Raw genomic sequence first — 18,053 nt, forward strand, 5'->3', positions numbered from 1 at the left:
TGCTTAAACTCACACTTTTCAAAGGAAGATTTAACAACTTAAACATCATCCCACTCCACCAATCGCCTGCAGGTAGAGAGAGGACAATTCATTCCTCACATATAGACACCTGCACCGCTCTCTTGGCTCACCTTTCACACATGCTGCAGACAGAGCACCATCAAAACCACCCAACAAATATCTGATATGATGCATGAGCAGGAGCTGCAGAGACTGGAGACACTGTAAGACAACCTTTCTGTACTGAAAAGACAGCGTTGTCGGCCCAAGAGAATGCTGCATTCAATTGGAGGCTGCTAAGAGAGGGATGTGTGAAAGGCTTTGTGCTGATTTATGCTGTGTTTCATCCCACAATAAAGATTATGGATGATGATATTGATTTAGCCAGGGCTGTGGCCATGACTGGACTGAGGCTCTCAGGTTGGGAGAAAAGAGAATTTAGCTCATTATCATTCTCAGACACAGTGAGGAAGCCTTTCTCTCGGTGCGTGTGTGTGTGTGTGTGTGTGTGTGTGTGTGTGTGTGTGTGTGTGTGTGTGTGTGTGTGTGTGTGGATTAATGTTTGTCTCTATATTTGTGTGCCAGAGTCTTAGATCACCCTCTGTATTAGCAGCACGACTCTTCCCTCCTTTAGTGTTGGTGAAAGTGTTGAACCCCATCCTGTCCTATATTTCAGAGTCAGAGTCAGAGTCAGAGAGCGAGCAGCAGGCGTTCCCAGCAGCACAGCCGAGCAGACCAGGAGGGAGGGATGAAGTTATTGACTCCACTTTGATTTAACCTCTCCTGCCTGATCCTCAGAGGTGCTCAGACACATGCAGATTGGGGAATTCTCAGAATAACAGCTGCCTACTCAGGGATGTGTATGTAGGATCCAAGTTAAACATTTATTTTAGGCTTCTAATTTGGGATATATTTGTGTAAATCAGTGGTGAAAGTAGTAGTACATTAGTTTCCTTATACTCAGCTAAGTCAAATGTGGTTATAAGCAACAGCAAAGCTTCCACACCCACAAGTCGCATCGTGTATTTAACACGTGTAGACAGAAAACAAGACATTGTGGTTTAACAAGCATACGCTCTGAGGGTATTTACTGACCATCAACGGCTGGTTTAGCTCTGGTGACTGCATGCAGTACTCATGAAGTCCCATCCTCACAGCCACAGGGTTCACATACCCTCTGAATAAAACACAGCTAATTTCTGAGTTTACAATTACCAGTGGTTAACACTAGCAAGCCAGCCTAGAGCAAACAACATGGAAAGACAACTTTAAAGTTACGAAGAAGTTTCTTCTCTTTCAGACCTCTACACACCCCCATTCACATTGATTACTAGGTAATAATTACTGAATCATTATCATGCACACAATATCTTGTAGCCGATCAACATTTAGAAATGGTAAAGAAAAGATGCAATTTGCATTACATTATTTGTGCAAATGTCACCCCTTGCATTCATGTACTGCATAGTATGTTATTTTTTGACACATAAACAGATGGCAAACTTTATTCTGCATATTATGTCGGTTTAGCTAAATGCATCTACACAATCTTTAGCTAATACATCCCTAATTTCAGACCATTTCAGATTGAAACAACGGCTATTATTACGAATAATATCACTGAATGCTGTTTTGCTGAATGCTGTTAGAGTTGTTGAACAGGACAATGGCGCCAAAGTGCACTTCTCTTTAATTAATTACCCTCTTTTGTTTCTGGCGGCACCACACAAACACGCACACACACAAACACGCGCGCACACACACACACACACACACTTGAACATACTCACAAATGCACAAGAGTTTGTTTTTTAGAGGAAAAGGGAGGAAGTGAGGGAGAGAGGAAGAGGGTAATATCAGCAGGCTATCTATCCTCTCTTCCACTGGTGCATCCCAATCCTCTTTGGAAATAACAAATGCATAAAGGAGCCACAACACAAATATATCTGCCTGGCTCAGATAGATAGGGCTATGCGAGAGTTTAATACCCTTATGTAAACCAGTAACAATCAAGCCCTAACACACACCCCCACATCACCACTAAGGGGACAATAAGGAACACGCTCTATTCTCTCTCTCCAGATATGAACAGTGAGGAGTGATTGTGTGTGTAAGAGAGAGAGAGAGGAAGAGGGAGACCGAGCTGTTTTCTTCAGCAGATAGTGAACAATGCAGTAGCCCAGATTGGTTGGCTCCCTGGTGCTTGTTGTGGTGGTTGTTGTTTCAGAAGCAGAGAGTGATATAGACCCTGACCTCAGAGACCGCAGCACGTCTGATACTCTATTTCATTCATCCCTCACCATCCAGTCTTTTGATATCTCACTCTCATCCCTCTGCGCCAATTTGTTTTTATACTTTGCCTCCTCTCTCATCCTCCCTCTGCTCTTTTTTTCCCTCCTTGCTAAAACTGACGATTAAGTAGACAAAGCGAGGAGCGACACTAAAGCCGAAGAGGCCATTTGTCTAAAAAAACGTTGCCACTGACAAGCAATCCAAACCAAGGAAAATACTCGAGGACTGGCACATTTATCAAATTAATTTGTGTAAAATATACTGCACATATGGCAAGTTTACTTAGTTTGAGATGCTCAGGAAAAGTTATTTTATGCTTATAATATATCTTGACTTGCGAAAAATAAAATATGAGATGATTTTGCATTATTTCCTAACCACGCAGATTTTGACCAGGAGGAAGAAAACGACAAGGCTGTCTTTTTAAAGGTGGATCAATATGATTAGTATGCCATACATGTGTGTGCGTGTGTGTGTGTGTGTGTGTGTGTGTGTGTGTGTGTGTGTGTGTGCGTGCGTGCATGCATGCGTGTGTGTGTGCGTGGATGCGTGTGTGTGTGTGTGTGTGTGCGTGCGTGCGTGTGTGTGTGTGTGTGTGTGTGTGCGTGCGTGCGTGTATGAAAGTGGGGGTAGTATAGACAGGAGTTAGGATAGCAAAGGTTAATATCATACATCAGCTGCCATCTGCATATGTCTCTAAAGGAGAAAAACACTCTTTGTCTCGCTGCTCTCGGTAGGGTTGATCGCTGTAAGATTATACAACGGCTGACATTTCACACTTGCTAGATGGAGAGAAATTTGGACACTTTCTTTTAGAGGTGTAGAGGGGGCAGCCATAACAGCTCAGCAATTTAACTCAGTCTCTCTGGCAGCGTTAATCTCTCTCCTAACTAGAGGAAATACTGTACATTGTGATATTTGAGACAGTTGTTAACAATATTTCTATAAGAAATTTTAGCAGAGCTAAAACAAAAACATGTTTTTGTCTTCCAGGGAGTAGTACATTAATCAGATTTTACAGTCGCCTTCTAATGTTAGCAGACTCTGCAGATATTCAAAACACTTCTACAGTTTCTTTCAAAGCATAACAAGTTGCTGTGTGAGACGAGCAGTGATCTCAAAGATGTAAAGAATCTGTCTTTTCACTGCAAGCTCAGCGAGACATGATCAACATCTGTAAACCAAGCACACACAGACAGTGAAACACAATGCAGTGGAGAGACAGACAGACAGGCAGAGCCGCATATGTGTGTGTTTCTATGTGGAAATGTGCGTGTGCATTGTGTGTTGGCAATACCTGATTGCATTGCATGCATAGCTGTTTCTGTGTGCTTGTGTGTGCATGTGTCTTTGTGATTGCGTGTGTGCATGCCTTGAAGTTCTCCTTGATCATCAAGCTTAATGCTGCACTCTCTCAGCCATATAAGACCCTGCTAGGAAACCATCAAATATTTATACAACATTATCCCTGATCCTATAGCCTGTAAGTACAGAAAACACTCTGCTCACTTTCATTGTATAGCAGAGGTTCAGGATTCAAGGTCTGGTTTTGGTTTAGAGTTGTTACAGATTCTTTGCCTTCTATCCATGACCAGAGTTTCTTCCGGAACACTCAAGAGGTTGTCACGACAACCCGCTGGGTAAATTATATAGTAAAGAAGACGCACCGTCACAAGTGCTGTTTACAGCTCTCACCATAGGATTTGTGACAGTTTTTGATATAGTGATTTAGAGGGAGTATGGCAGAAAAATACAGGAAGAGAAAGCAAGATATTATTAATTCAACATTCCAGACACTGAATGGCTGCTGCTGTTCTAAAGGCTGTTTTATGGAGCAGAAACAGCCTGATCTCTGCATTGTTTTCTCCCTGATTGATTGCCCTGGCCTGAGGCTCCTCGAAGTGCGTTGCGTTTTGTTTGAGCATTTACTGGAATGTTGGGAGGATAAAAATCACAGCCTCAGCCATCACACCACAGAGGCAGAGTGGCAAATACAAACGGAAAGGCAAAGGAGGCCGACACAGAGAAAGAAACGGTGACACAGGTGGTGAGACATGAGGAGCACATAGAGGCAGACATACAGTATCATACACAGACGCAACGCATAGAAACACATTTATTAAAACTAGACATTTTCTGTACATGTGCCCCTGCAATGACTCAGTTTCCACTCTAGGATCAATGACATTTAGTGCATTTAAACCAATGGTTCCTAAACTTTTCCATCATGCCCCCTTTGGAAGCCAGAAAATGTTTTACTTTCTGAATAAATCTTGCTAACCTGAATCTTAATAGCCTTGCTAGGATCTAGCATTCACAGATCTTTCTCTTTTTTTTCACGTTATAGGCTTTACAAAGAATTCGCTGCAGAGCTGTTGTATTGGGTTGGTTTAGATTGGAAAGGTGTTCCTAATAAAGTGGTAACTCAGTGTGTGACAATATCATTGGCAGGCTTTAAAATCCTGCTGGAGTAGAGGTGTATGAGCCCTTCCTCTCACTATGATATTGGACAACAAAGTGTAACAGCACAATTTGTTGCGCTCTCCTGCATTGATTTCACTGCGCACCTCTGGTACATTCATGTTTCAAAAATGAGGAATCAGTCAGTGACAGACACACCAGAATTCTCGGGTGTCCCGCTTGGCAGTCAGGAGAGAAAGAAAAATAAATCAAATTTAAACAGCTCAGCTTCCGATTTCTCAAAACTACTACAAGCTTTCATTTTCAGACTTTTCATAACTGATGCAGGCCGTCATATCAACACTTATCCTGTATATATTTTCTGTGTTCATATAGGTGATGAAAACAGGAGGGTGGGTAGTTAGAGTCAGATAGGCAGTCAGACAGTAGGACCTCGCTGCAGACTGTGATATGCTGTGGACAGGACAGCCCTTGGCTCTGTCTGTCAGCGTGTGAAGCCCCTGTGTGCAGCAGTGTGGACCGAGCTGATCAGGGTTCCCCACTGTTGCAGTCTGTCATGGTGACAGAGACAGACTGACACAGTGTAGCACTGAGAGGTCGCAGCCTTCAATCTGACTCTTTCTTTCCATCCATCCATTCATGTTTCTCAGTTTCTCTCATTCAACCTCTCGAAGTCTCTCACCTTCCTTCCTTTGTCTCGCTCATTTTCTCTGAAAGTGTCATGGAAACACACTGTGGGTTTTTGAAAGCAATAATGTGTGTTTTGAAATATTTAGTTTCTCTATTTTCCTCTATTTAAAATAAAAAATGTGTATGTATCTGTAAAAGTCTCACAATATAGGTTTCAGTCTGTGTTATGGGACATTTTGTGAAAGTAAGTGTCACATTATACAAATGATGCAATTGCACTTAGAAGCTGCACCTAAAACAAATATCGTGCCCTAACTAGTAGCGTCAGTATTAAGTGTACGTGTGTGTGTGTGTGTGTGTGTGTGTGTGTGTGTGTGTGTGTGTGTGTGTGTGTGTGTGTGTGTGTGTGTGTGTGTTTCCATTGTAATTTCAGCCCTGTGATTTACTGTAGGAGGGAAGTTGATTGCGTAATCCTACACACCTCAAAATGGTGCTTGTCAGATGATAATCTGCCCACTCTGCAGATTACCACTCAGATTAACTCACAATGAACACTGGGTAGATGTGGGAGATAACACCCCCAATTTGTGCGTCTGTGTGTGTATATTCAACTGTGTGCACATGTGTATGTGTGCTAAACTATTTGTGTCAATGCAATTGCGTGCGGACGTTTTGCGGACGTTTGTATGCTTTGTGTGACTGTACACTTTTGTTTGTCTTGCTGCTGTCTTTCTGTGGTATGAGGGGACACACACACACTCAACTCCTTCTTTAGCCTGGTGGGGTGGTGGTCTAGCACCTTATTATGAATCTTTAGTGGGAGAGGGAGGAGAGGACAAGAGGCCGACTACACTTAAGTGGCAGCAGACAGCAGAGACAGAGAGATTTACTTCTTTTATTCCAGCACACAGGGATTTAAAGGAGCTTCATCTGTGATTAAGAGAAACTACTTCTATAATACTATAATGCTTGAATGTCTGCTGGCAGAGTGTGTGTGTGAGGTAACACGTCCTCCAGAGGGCTCGCTGTTACATCGGAAATTACAGGGGGTCTGCACACCGTCGTATGTGGAAAGGTAGCTGTGGTTGTTTCTATTTGATGAATGCCAAATTTCTCTCTCCACTCATGTCTTTTCTCCAGTTTGACCCTTGTCTGCTCCCTTTTCTCACCATCCTCATTCTGACGGCAGCCACGCTGAGAGTGTGTGCATGCGCCTGTGTGTGTGTGTGTGTGTGTGTGTGTGTGTGTGTGTGTGTGTCTGCATGTCCATTCACACTCTGTCAGGTTTATTTCTGTTATGTTTCTTAATTAGCTAATAAAGGTCATGGCATCTCTCAGTCAGGGGGGGGCGGCGCATGCAAATGAGCCAGAAGGTCAGATGGATTAGTGACCACCTCACACCGCCCAAATACGGACACGACCGTGCTGCCATACAAATACCTGCAGCTATGAAAGAGTACCAACACACACTCACACACACACACACACACACACACATACTGATATAAACATGACTGGATTACTCAACAGTAATGGTGTGGAGGCTGACTGAATGAGGTTTCTGAGTGTGCTGTGGCAAATTCTCTGTAATTTTGGAACTGAAAACATTAACATTAGTCGTTGGCCACAAAACTTCTTTAGAAGGGTTGTGTTTGGCTGCCTGTAAGATTGAAGACCGCTGTTCACATTCTGTTTCCTGGTTACTTTTTACCATAAACATGAACTTTCCCTTGAAAGGGTGTTTAGTTGTCATGATTACTCAGGCTGTAGAAACAGCTTTATAATGTTCTGTGGCTGTGGAGGAGCTTTCTAGTTGAGTCTGGGGGCTTGTAGTTTGAAAAACGTTAGTGTGAACCAGGCAGAAAGGCTCTAATGAAGACATTATTAAACGTCAGTGTAAGAATTGTTTGATCCAGGGTTGTTAAAGGTGATTTATGCTCGGGACTAAGATTCAGGATATATCAAACTATGCTGCTTCAATTTCTTTTTTATCTGTCTCTTGCAAGTCCCCGCAACTTTGAAGTGCAATACAAAATTGCTGTTTCACCCCTTTAACTGAGCAACTTCTCTTTTAATCATGACCAAAATCATTCGCTAACCTTAACCTTGGGGTGGCCATGGCTCAATGGGTAGAGAGGGTTGTCCGGCAACCTCAAGGACGGCAGTTCAATCCTTGGCTACTACGTGTCCCTGAGCAAGACACTGCTCCCCAGGTGCTTCTCATGTTGTTCTGTCTGTTTTTAGTGGAAATTATTTTTTTTCCTTCCATTTTGGATTTCTTTTCTCTCAGGACTGTATGTGAACATGATCATTTCATCCTGATACACAAGATAAGCAGGTGCTTACTGCTCTCATTTGAGAGTGTCTCTTTTGAACGACGAAGTACTTTCGTGATGCTTTAGTCATCATAACATGTGGTGCACGAATGCTTGCGTATAAGATAAGAGAGGAGGCACAGATGCTCCAGTGCTGACACAGTCAACGCTGTAGTGTTGCAGTGGATCTGTTACTACTCTTTAGGTCTATCACCTTTCGCAGCAGAGCTTGTCTCAGTGTTCTTTAGCCCTAAATCACCAGGCTGTCTCCGTGTGTGAAAGCTCTCTCTCCCACTCTGGGTCTATAACTCATCCTCTCTCTCCTCTCTCTCTCTCTCTCTCTCTCTCTCTCTCTCTCTCTCTCTCTCTCTCTCTCTCTCTCATAGCCATTCATGAGTGTATCTCTGTAACACTTCCCTCCTCTTTCTCTCTTTATTTGTTCAGCCTTCCCCTCCTCTCTTTCACCTTCTGTCACCTTTCCTTCTCTAAACAATTTTCAAATCCACTTCTGACGTAGCGTCTGAGTCATGGCAGCGCCCTCCCCTTCTTGTTGTGCATCTCTTCCAAATCCCACCATTCATCTATTTCTCTCTGGTGGGAGGTTGTCTGGCTGCCTGCCTGACTTACAGCAGGCAGAGTGATGGACAAGGGGTGAGACCCAGTGCATTACACTCCTCTGCAACACAGCACAACAGAGACTAGACAACACTGTATAACACTGCACTGAATACAACATGATGCACAGAGGAGGATGATAGGCAAAATAAAAACTCAAGTCGAGAAGGAATGATAAACACCGCATCGCTCTTGGGGAGCATCTTCAGTCCTTGAGCTCATTATGTTCATGAGCGAAGATAAACCCAGCCACATATCAGCGTGAGTGGAAACTCTAATAACGGAGATTTGAATTAATGCCAAACTTTCTCACACATGATGAAAACAGACATGAGAAAGTACACCTACTATCTAGAGTCGCAGGCTGTTTTGCCCGCAGCATTAAAAGTGCAGCTAAGAGCGAGTCAAACTCTGTCAGTGCCATATCTTCAGCTCAGCAGACCTTTATAGGAGATGATAGAGAGAATGGGGCTTTCTTTGTTTAGATCTTTTCCTCCATCACCTCCAACCTCCTCCTCTTCTCTTTCACTCAGTAAAGCATTTCCCCAGAATCCAGCAGGTTGTTTCGAACACATGCCCTGAGTCTTAGCTGCCTTAAACTAAAAAAAAAATAAAACATTAATTCTGCAATACCTTCTCAGGAGCAAATACACACACACAGAATAAAAAATACAAATACTGCTCGAGGAGCATGTTTTTATAGAACAGTGCATAGAACCTTTCTTTCTCTCCGAAGTCTATTATTTTTGCCTTTCTTCTTGACATTAGATCTGTCTGAATATGCAAAAGACTTCCCTCATGTAATTTTTCACCCCTTTATCTTTGAATTTGCCATTTATTTCACACCCGTGACCCCTACTGTCTTAAATCAAGAGTCAACCCTTCCCTAAAGCCCTCTCTGACTTTGTCTCTCCTCTCTTTTCCCCTCTCAAGATTTTTTAAATGCAAACATGTCTTCTGTCTTCTAAACGTCTCCGTACACCCCCGGGGCCGCAGGATTTAGAGACGTTTTCAGAGGAGTTTAAAAGGGTCCGATCTATAATCACCAAAAGTGCCTCCACCATCTGCGGAATTATAATAGCATGCATTTAAATGACTGAGCTCAATATTTGTATCTGCTGTCTATCACTGCTGGTCATGACTCATACTGCAGGCCCAGCCGAGCCATGCGCTTGGATTCAGTTTCATGTTAATATCCTGCAGATTAAGTGGTGGGGTGACCATTGTATCACTGCGGAGCATGTTAGCTTCTTGTTTTCCACGCAGACACAACAGAGTATAATTAGTCGATAGCTGTTTCGCACTTAGGCCTCCGTCCGTTGCTAATAACAACAAAGAGTGAGGCCGTATGTCATTCGCTGCATTAGCTACCGTTCAGTTTTGTCAGGCAGACTGCTTGTGAGTACACTGCATACATTAGCACTGCTTCCATCCTCAGTCCTCTGATTACAATAAATGCTCAGTCGCATTGTAACGATGGGCTTTACAATAATGGGCCATAAATTAATACAATGCTCAGCAGCAAATACTATTATGCTGTTAGTGTTTACAGTATACGCATGTCGTATATATATATATATATATGACTGAATTGGTAGATAATTACCATTCACAAAGGCAGTCACTCTAACACAACAACCACTTACTGTCCATTTGTCACCATGTCGACTGGGATAGCAGGGGAAGGACTGCATTCTGATCAAGGATATCAATGCCCCAAATTGTCATTGATTTGAACAAGGGATCAATAAACGTATTACTCGCTGTGTCTTACCGCTATTAAAATACACCGGCAGTGGGCTGGATCTCTTTTCTTTAATCTTACAGAAAAGGAGGGCAGGTGTGAAAAGCTTATTAAGGTATAATTCATTGCTCTGTCTGTGTCATTTGGGCTTTATGTTATCGCTGAGATCATTCCCACACACACACACACACACACACACACACACACACGAGTGTGTAGAAACCCTGAGAGTGAGTGGCAAGCAAGCATGTACGTGTGTGTGTGTGTGTGTTTTGGGGGGTACTTCCATATGAAATGTACACGAGGGTGAATCTCAGTGGTGTTAATGGCTTTTTAAATGTCAGGGAAAGTCAGGGAATGATAAAAGAGAGATCTGTTATCCACTGTCCTCATGATCACCGTGTAGCACGCCACTGCTCTCAACTCACCGAGGAGCCTCGGTCCATGTGTGTGTGTGTGTGTGTGTGTGTGTGTGTGTGTGTGTGTGTGTGTGTGTGTGTGTGTGTGTGTGTGTGTGTGTGTGTGTGTGTAGGAGTGGGCCAACTTCCACCCGTGCTGATGTCAGCATGATATATGCACCAATCAGATTAGCTCTGAGAGTGAGAGAATGAGGGAAAGAGAGTGGGGAGGGGTGTTAGACATTACTTGCTGGTTTATTGTTGTGTTTTTTCATCTTGTATTTGGATGATCAGAATCGAAAGATAAATAAATATATACATATACTTCAACTGATGCAGTTTTGTACTTTACACAGTACATGTACTAATATGTGTAAGTGTAGTATGTAGGTCTATTCAATCCATACAGGTAAACAGAAATGAACACATAGGGAAGAAAATATGTACCTGTCTAACAACACTTTAGGCTTTAGAGTTGGGCGAGAAAGAAAACTCAATATTTTAACATTAATACAAATGTGCTTTGGTCTTTTATGGACTTTTATGGTTTTGCGGTTACTTTTAACTTTTTAACTTTGAAAAAAAGGTGCCTTACAAATAAGTAAAAACAACAGCTTCTAAAAGACATTTCATATATATATATATATATATATATATAAATATATATATATATATATATATATATATATATATATATATATATATATATAAATAAAATAAATAATAAATAAATATGAAATGTCTAACTTCTTTATTAGAAATTTCAAATCAAATTGTTTTACTTATTTGTGAAGGCATTTTTTGTAGGTGACTAACTTTCATCACCTTGTGATGGACCGCTCAGTGTTTTTCAGATGATGATTTTCACATAAAAGACAGTAAATGGAGAGAATAAATAGGACAAACGATAATAATATAATGCAAAATGAATGAAAATCTCATAACTGCAAAATAAAATAATCCAATTGTCCAGTGTTTACAACTGTTTCCCACTTTTATGCTTGACATTTGAACCAACTATGTCTAATCTTACTGCCACAATACAATTCCCCTGAAAGCTAAAAAACAATGATTATGATCCAGGCCAACGGCACACACGTAACACATCATTTCATCCAGGTTTAGCTAGTTCAGTCACTGTTACCACCTCCAGTAACACACAAGCTATTTCTGGGATTCACAGCACAGGTTTACTCTGCAGCTCTTCCGACTGAGACTCGATTTACCTTTAAGGAGACAAAATCTCCTGTTTTCTCTCAGCTTCCCAAAGCTTTCCTAAAATCCACACGGACCATGCTCACAGATTAACTGTGTGAATGTACCAGTGTGTGTGTGTGTGTGTGTGTGTGTGGTTTGCCAGGTGCCCTGGCCTGCTTTAACAGAGGGTTGAGTGATGTCACAGCAGACTGCATTTTAATAGAGAGGGAAGCAATTAGAGAGGGGACAGGGCGAGAGGTGGAGAGATGGAGGGGCTGTCTGTGTGACACACAGTACGCACAGTTCACACACACACTCTCTCTCTCACACACACTCATTACTAAGGATGAGTTAATTAATTGCACAGTGATTCACGGTACTTGTAATTAATCTCGTAGGTATGCGAGTGTGTTTTTGAGAGGTGACTCTTCTCCCTTCCATTTATAATACACACACACGCACACACACACCGTTGCTCTTCACATGAACACACACATTTCTATAGTCTTTCTCAATGATGCTTCACAAAAATACAATATCTTCTTGTTAGCCAGGCTGTTGTTCTATTGTCAGTTTCAGCCTACGGGTAATTAAATTAAATGTAAATATTTCTAAGATTTCTAAAAGGGATTTAAGAGAAGCAATGTGTACGTGCGTGCGTGTGTGTGTGTGTGTGTGTGTGTGTGTGTGTGTGTGTGTGTGTGTGTGTGTGTGTGTGTGTGTGTGTGTGTGTGTGTGTAACCCTCAGAACCTACAGGGGAGTTAGTAAAACTGTAAAACATTATGCAGGTTAATAAATGACAGAAATTAAACTATGAGGTCATCAAGCATTTTCAGCACTGTGTATTTTGGTTTTGATTTTATTTGGTTAAAAGGCTTTCCCAAACATCCCCAATTAGGGAGAGGGACAGAGAGAAAATGCATTTATTTTCTTTTAGTACTCGGTTACATCATGTCCCAGCAGAAATGGCTTTTATTCCTCCTCAGAGCTCTTAGCACATTCCTTTCTTTTTCTTTTTTTGGATTGGTCCAGTTGAAAAATTATGCGTATTAATCATGGCCTCCTCTACCCATAATCCTTTGCATTTATCAGCTTGAGCGGGAGTGGTGTAGCAATCACATTTGGAAATTAAACAAATAAAATAGTTGAAGATAGCTGAGTGAGTGATGAGGCTGGCCAATTGGTAGCAGCATAAATCTCCCCGTCACCACCCCACCTCTGCCTACACACATTTGGATATTGTTATGATTTTACTGTGTTTGCATATATGAGCCTAATTTATTAGAATCAAACACCATCAGGCTTATTTACAAGCTAGTTCTGGTCTGCTGCCAATAAGCCCATTAAGTGCATTGTTGGAGGGTGGTTATATGATCAAATACACAATCGTAATTGTGAGTGGAGAGAGGCCGGAGCGTTTCTCAATGAGGTGATTATCTGCGCGCAGGTTATTGTGCTATTTCAGCATGACATGTAAATCTACATCACACCGTCAATCACCGTCTCCGCTGTCAGAGAGGTGATGTGTGAAAATGCCAATGACAACACTAAAGGGTGATGAGGGGAAAAGAATAGAACTACAAACTGCTGCAAGAAAAGATGAGAAATACTCCATTTGTGTTTGAGAGAATGAAATACAACGATTATGTTGAGGTTTGTTATTTGTTGAGAAAATACAATCTTAGTTTGCCCCATTTAGAGACAAAAGAAGACATGAAACACGCTCCCAACTCTTTCTCTCCATCAATCATTCTTTCCATCCACGTTCTTCTCTATCTCCCTCCTTGGTTGCCTTGCGCTCTCTGTCACAGTATATCACAGTATATCGGTGTACATCAATGTGCTACTTGTATTTGAGCTGCATGGAGATATGCATGTGCTGTACGTAGGGCTGACGAACCTCAATTCTTTTTAGGTGCTGGCCAAAATGGTTGCAGGACACTGAGTTTTTAATACTGTCAAGTACTGACAGCTGGTACTAAAAGTCTGTTCAGATTGGTAATACTTCTTTGATCAGATAATTCCTGATTTAAATAATTTTGCCAGTTTTAGGCTGTACAATGTGGCTGCTTGTGTGAGACATCCATTTCTAAAAAGGGTTTATTAGAAAATTATCTTTCTTTTTCATCATGTTGGCCCTGAAATTCAGGCATCACATTGGTGCAAGTATTGAAAACTTTCAAACAATACCCTAGACCTAGTTCTGAGGATGATTACAGTGAGTAGCTCCTAGCCCTGTAAACACACCTAACATACAGCTTCAGACATCCATGATACAGACATGCCCATGACTACACACTCACAACAGAGAGAACAGGGGTCTGGGGGCTAAGTAAGCGGTGCACCAGGTTATGCGCCATTTACCACAGCTCAATAACAACCGTTCTCTCTGCCCGACACACCTGGTCACACAAAATGACACTCGCTGTCCTCTGAGAACTCATATACACACACACACACACACACACACACACACACACACACACACACACACACACACACATCATATCTCCTTTCACCCTATGGTGGCCTTAACCAGACACATTACATCCCCACTCTACTATCTGCTTGTGACAGATGTATTTATGTAATGGTTTTGATAGGTATTGATTCACACGGCGGAGTCAGTTAATAAACAGAGAAAAATGAGATTTCAAAATCAACATGGCTGGGGGGGGGGGGGCTAACAAGAAGACAAGAGACGCAGAGAGAAAAGGTGAGAGAGATAAAAAGAGGTGTGTGGAGAGGAGAGAGGTCAACAATGAATGCAGAATGCAACACATTTCGGAGAAGCTCACATTTCATTCACAAAAGAGTGATGGGACAGACTGAAAACATGCATGAACTTTGTGTGTGTGTGTGTGTGTGTGACCTTGGCTTGGCCTGGTGGTAAGGTGTGGCGTCAAGAGAGTCAGTGTAAGAGCAGCCAAGCGTTCTCCCTCAGATTAGCAGGCTTTATTACTGCCACCAACCACTGGCCTGACAAATCCTCTTATTTCATTTTCCCTTCCTTTACCTCTGCCTTGCTCGTTCTCTTTTCCTCACTCTTTTATTCCCCTAAAACATCCCTCCCCCTCTTTTCTTCTGACTCTACGGTAGCTTTGCATGCTTCGCCCTACACCCCGCCTGGCTCCCGCTCAGTTGTCCCCACAGTACAACCGCCTCATTTTCTGCTTCCTCAGTTTTTTCTCCTCATTGTCTTTCCATCTTCCATACTGCTCTGCCCATACCTATACAGTTATTTTTTTTTTCAACATTCCTCGACTCCACCTCTTGCTCCGCTCACCTCCCTATCTCTCCTCCCTCTCTATAGTGTGATGAATCTGTAGACAGGGGCTAATAATTGTACTTCAGCACAAGTGCTCATTTTTCTTTGTGTTTGAAAGCTGTGACAGGCAGGAGCTCTTTTTTCTCCCCGTCTCCCGTCTCTCTCTCTCTCTCTCTCTCTCTCTCTCTCTCTCCCTCCCTCTGTCCTCACACAATGGGTGAGTAAAATAAAATAACTCAGGGTTTACAAGGTCATGCTGTCTAGCGGTGAGGACACGCTGGGGATTTGGGGCTGGAAGGATTTCCTCAAAGGTGCCATGTCGAGACTTCAATAAAAACAGAAAAGTTATAGATTGCACAAGCAGATCTACAGGGGGAAATAAGTGCATTTGATAGTGAACAGGCTCACTGAATCACAGCTATCGGGATCCAAATGTTATCAATGCTGCCTTTTTGAAAGGAGCACAGGAAAGAGGAAAGTGTGGAGAAACGTCTGCTTTGTTTTTGTTGCTTGTGCCAACATCTCCAGCATCTTCACATTACACAACTTTCATCATTGGCAAATCATCAAGAGAAAACTACTTAAAATGTTAGACTCGCTGTCATATAAAACATCCACATTTTATTTGCAGTGCGCTTCTGAGCAGTGCGTTGTTTTCTATTTTAGTGCTACTGGTTCGTTACATCTCAGAGAGAAATGCATCCGGCACAGCGAGACGGGGCAGCCCCGCTGTATCTCACACACACACTCCCTATAAAGCATCTCTCACACACACACACACACACACACACACACACACACACACACACACACACACACACACACACACACACACACACACACACACACACACAAGCTGTAATGGTTTTGTCATCCTAAAACTGAATTAAAATTATATTTTCAAATTTTTTTGCAAAACAGGACTCATAAAATAAAGATACTTTATTTTGACAACCAGATTTGTCAGTTTATTAAAACTTTACTAATTAGGTGCAAAGGGAGTCTGGGGAAATAATCAGCAAACTTTTTTTTGTTCTGCAATCATTTAAAAATATAAAACTCTCAGGCTCTGTCCAAAAAAGCAGTGTGCAAGCAAAGAAAAAAATTATTTCATCGACTCTGCAGTAATACCTTATGAAAATTGATCAACAGTTTCAATCACAATATCATCCTCAAAAGAAAGAGGTGGAAAGAGAGCACGGGGTAGGGAGGAGAACACAGAGCAAGGCTTTATTGCCTGCTGTAGTTAGATGGTAAATTTCCTCCTGGCAGATATTTATTGAGTTAGTTGAGTCTAGAGAGAGCTTTAACATTGATTGTGATCATTAAATATATCCGCTCGAAATGGCAACATGGCATTCCCTCAGTCAATGGAGCCAATAGGAGTGGAACAAAGGCATAATCAAATCAATCCTCTCATAATTATTCTTTGAGAGCTGAAATTAATCACAAGAAGAAATAAAAACAATAATGGAAAATGAAATGGTCAGTCGTAAACAATTACAGCCCAAATTGAAATAAACTCAGTGAAGGGAAAAAAAAAATCAACTCTAAATCCAACTAATTAAAATAACATTCTAATGTATATTGGTTATTTGGTTTACACAGGCTTTCGGTTATTATATTGTCTTGTACTGTTATTATAAGAGAGAGTTAAAGTAACAGAGAAATGAAGAGCGACAAAATGAAAACGTCTGTGTGTGTGTGTGTGTGTGTGTGTGAGTGTGTCGGGCCTTGACTGTGGGGTCAAAGGATCAAGGTCCTACTCTTGTGAGAGCCGTGCTTCTCTCTCCTCCGTGCTCGCTGAGAGGAAGTGTAGCTTATCGATTAGCTATCAGATGATTCCGATAGGCGTGATCGATAGGACTTCGTATGAAAGCCAGGCAGGAACCTCCCTCTTCACTCAGACACACGCCCATGGATCGGCCACTGCAGTGCACAGCCACACAGACGGCTGGTTTGTTGGTTTCCTGAAGCTCCTCCTTTGTGTCTTGAGTCCGCTCCTCCAATCGAAGGCTTGCTCAACCGCTCTGGCGGTTTTCTAAAGCACCACTTTCATAGACTTGTCATTGATAAGCTAGACCCTCATGTATAGTCACAAACAGTTGACATTATTCTAATGGTTATTTTATTCCTAGATTGAGCCTGGCTCCTTTAACAGGGGAGGGGGCAAACATTACAGAAGGCTCAGGTGTGGAATTGCTCTCTTTAGGATGTTCACAGAAGCAGGTTGTGAGACGTAGCACTAAAATAACCATCCTAAGAAGTAATTCTGTCTAGAAATTTCAACAGTGGTTAAGTGTGATACAATACAAAAGTGAGACCCAACATGAGAGGCCAGATGAGGCAGGAACTGTGTTTTAGTGTGTCGAGTGGCCTAAACAGGAAGTCTGCAAATAGAAACGATAAAAATACAGCAGGGCAGACAGGTGAAGTAAGTCGCTGGGGTCTAACAACAAGCAGAGGGAAACTAAACAAGCTAAACACTCACTAACTTGGAAATATGTCTGTTTAGCATTATAGAAGGGGACCGTGTTGTCTCTAACAGAGGCCTGTGTCATGGTGAAAATGCTCTATGATTGATGAACAAGCATGAGCAAATTCTCATGCCAAATGTTTTCATGGAGAGTTCACCAGAGATAGAAGTATGGTGACAATAAGGGGCCAGAGCCTGACCAGCTCCACGGACAGCGGCCGTGGAATCCTTTGTTCTCATTAGAACTTTTAACATTGCAGCAACGCTGTAGCCAAACCTGCTGCTTACTTTTATTTAGAATCGGTACGTAATTGATGAATGTAATTTTATTGACGGGTCACACCACCATAGTGCAGCTGGACAGTTTTACAAAATGTGCTTGGTTTTTCACTCGCTTCCTCGCCGGGTAAACATGAGACACAGTGTGTGTGTGTGTGTGTGTGTGTGTGTGTGTTCTTGCTGTATCTCTGTTCCACGTGTGTCCTGCGCTGTGAAAGGACAGTGATAAGACACCTGTACTCGGGGTGCAGTATAGATTATGACAGAGCAGGACACCGGTATCAGTTTCTGGCTGTGTAAAGGCACATCGTGTTTCTGACTGAATGTGTGAGTGTGTTAGAGAGACAGAAAAAAAAAAAAAAAAGAGTCCAGAGACAGATAGTATACAGAGGAAAAGGAATGGTAAAAGAAGTCCCA

The 18,053-nt window shown here is 42.1% G+C and overlaps 1 protein-coding gene across 1 annotated transcript in view; it reads left to right on the forward strand.

Annotated features, from left to right (window-relative positions):
• LOC137880828 (transcription factor Maf-like) overlaps positions 1-18,053 on the forward strand; it is a 47,986-nt gene that overhangs the window by 23,325 nt on the left and 6,608 nt on the right. The gene's annotated exons all lie outside the window — the stretch shown is intronic.

The sequence above is a fragment of the Cebidichthys violaceus genome, unplaced genomic scaffold (assembly GCF_023349555.1).
Source record: "Cebidichthys violaceus isolate CVI_PGR_0920_01 unplaced genomic scaffold, fCebVio1.0.p SCAF_3, whole genome shotgun sequence".
Classification (NCBI taxonomy): domain Eukaryota; kingdom Metazoa; phylum Chordata; class Actinopteri; order Perciformes; family Stichaeidae; genus Cebidichthys; species Cebidichthys violaceus.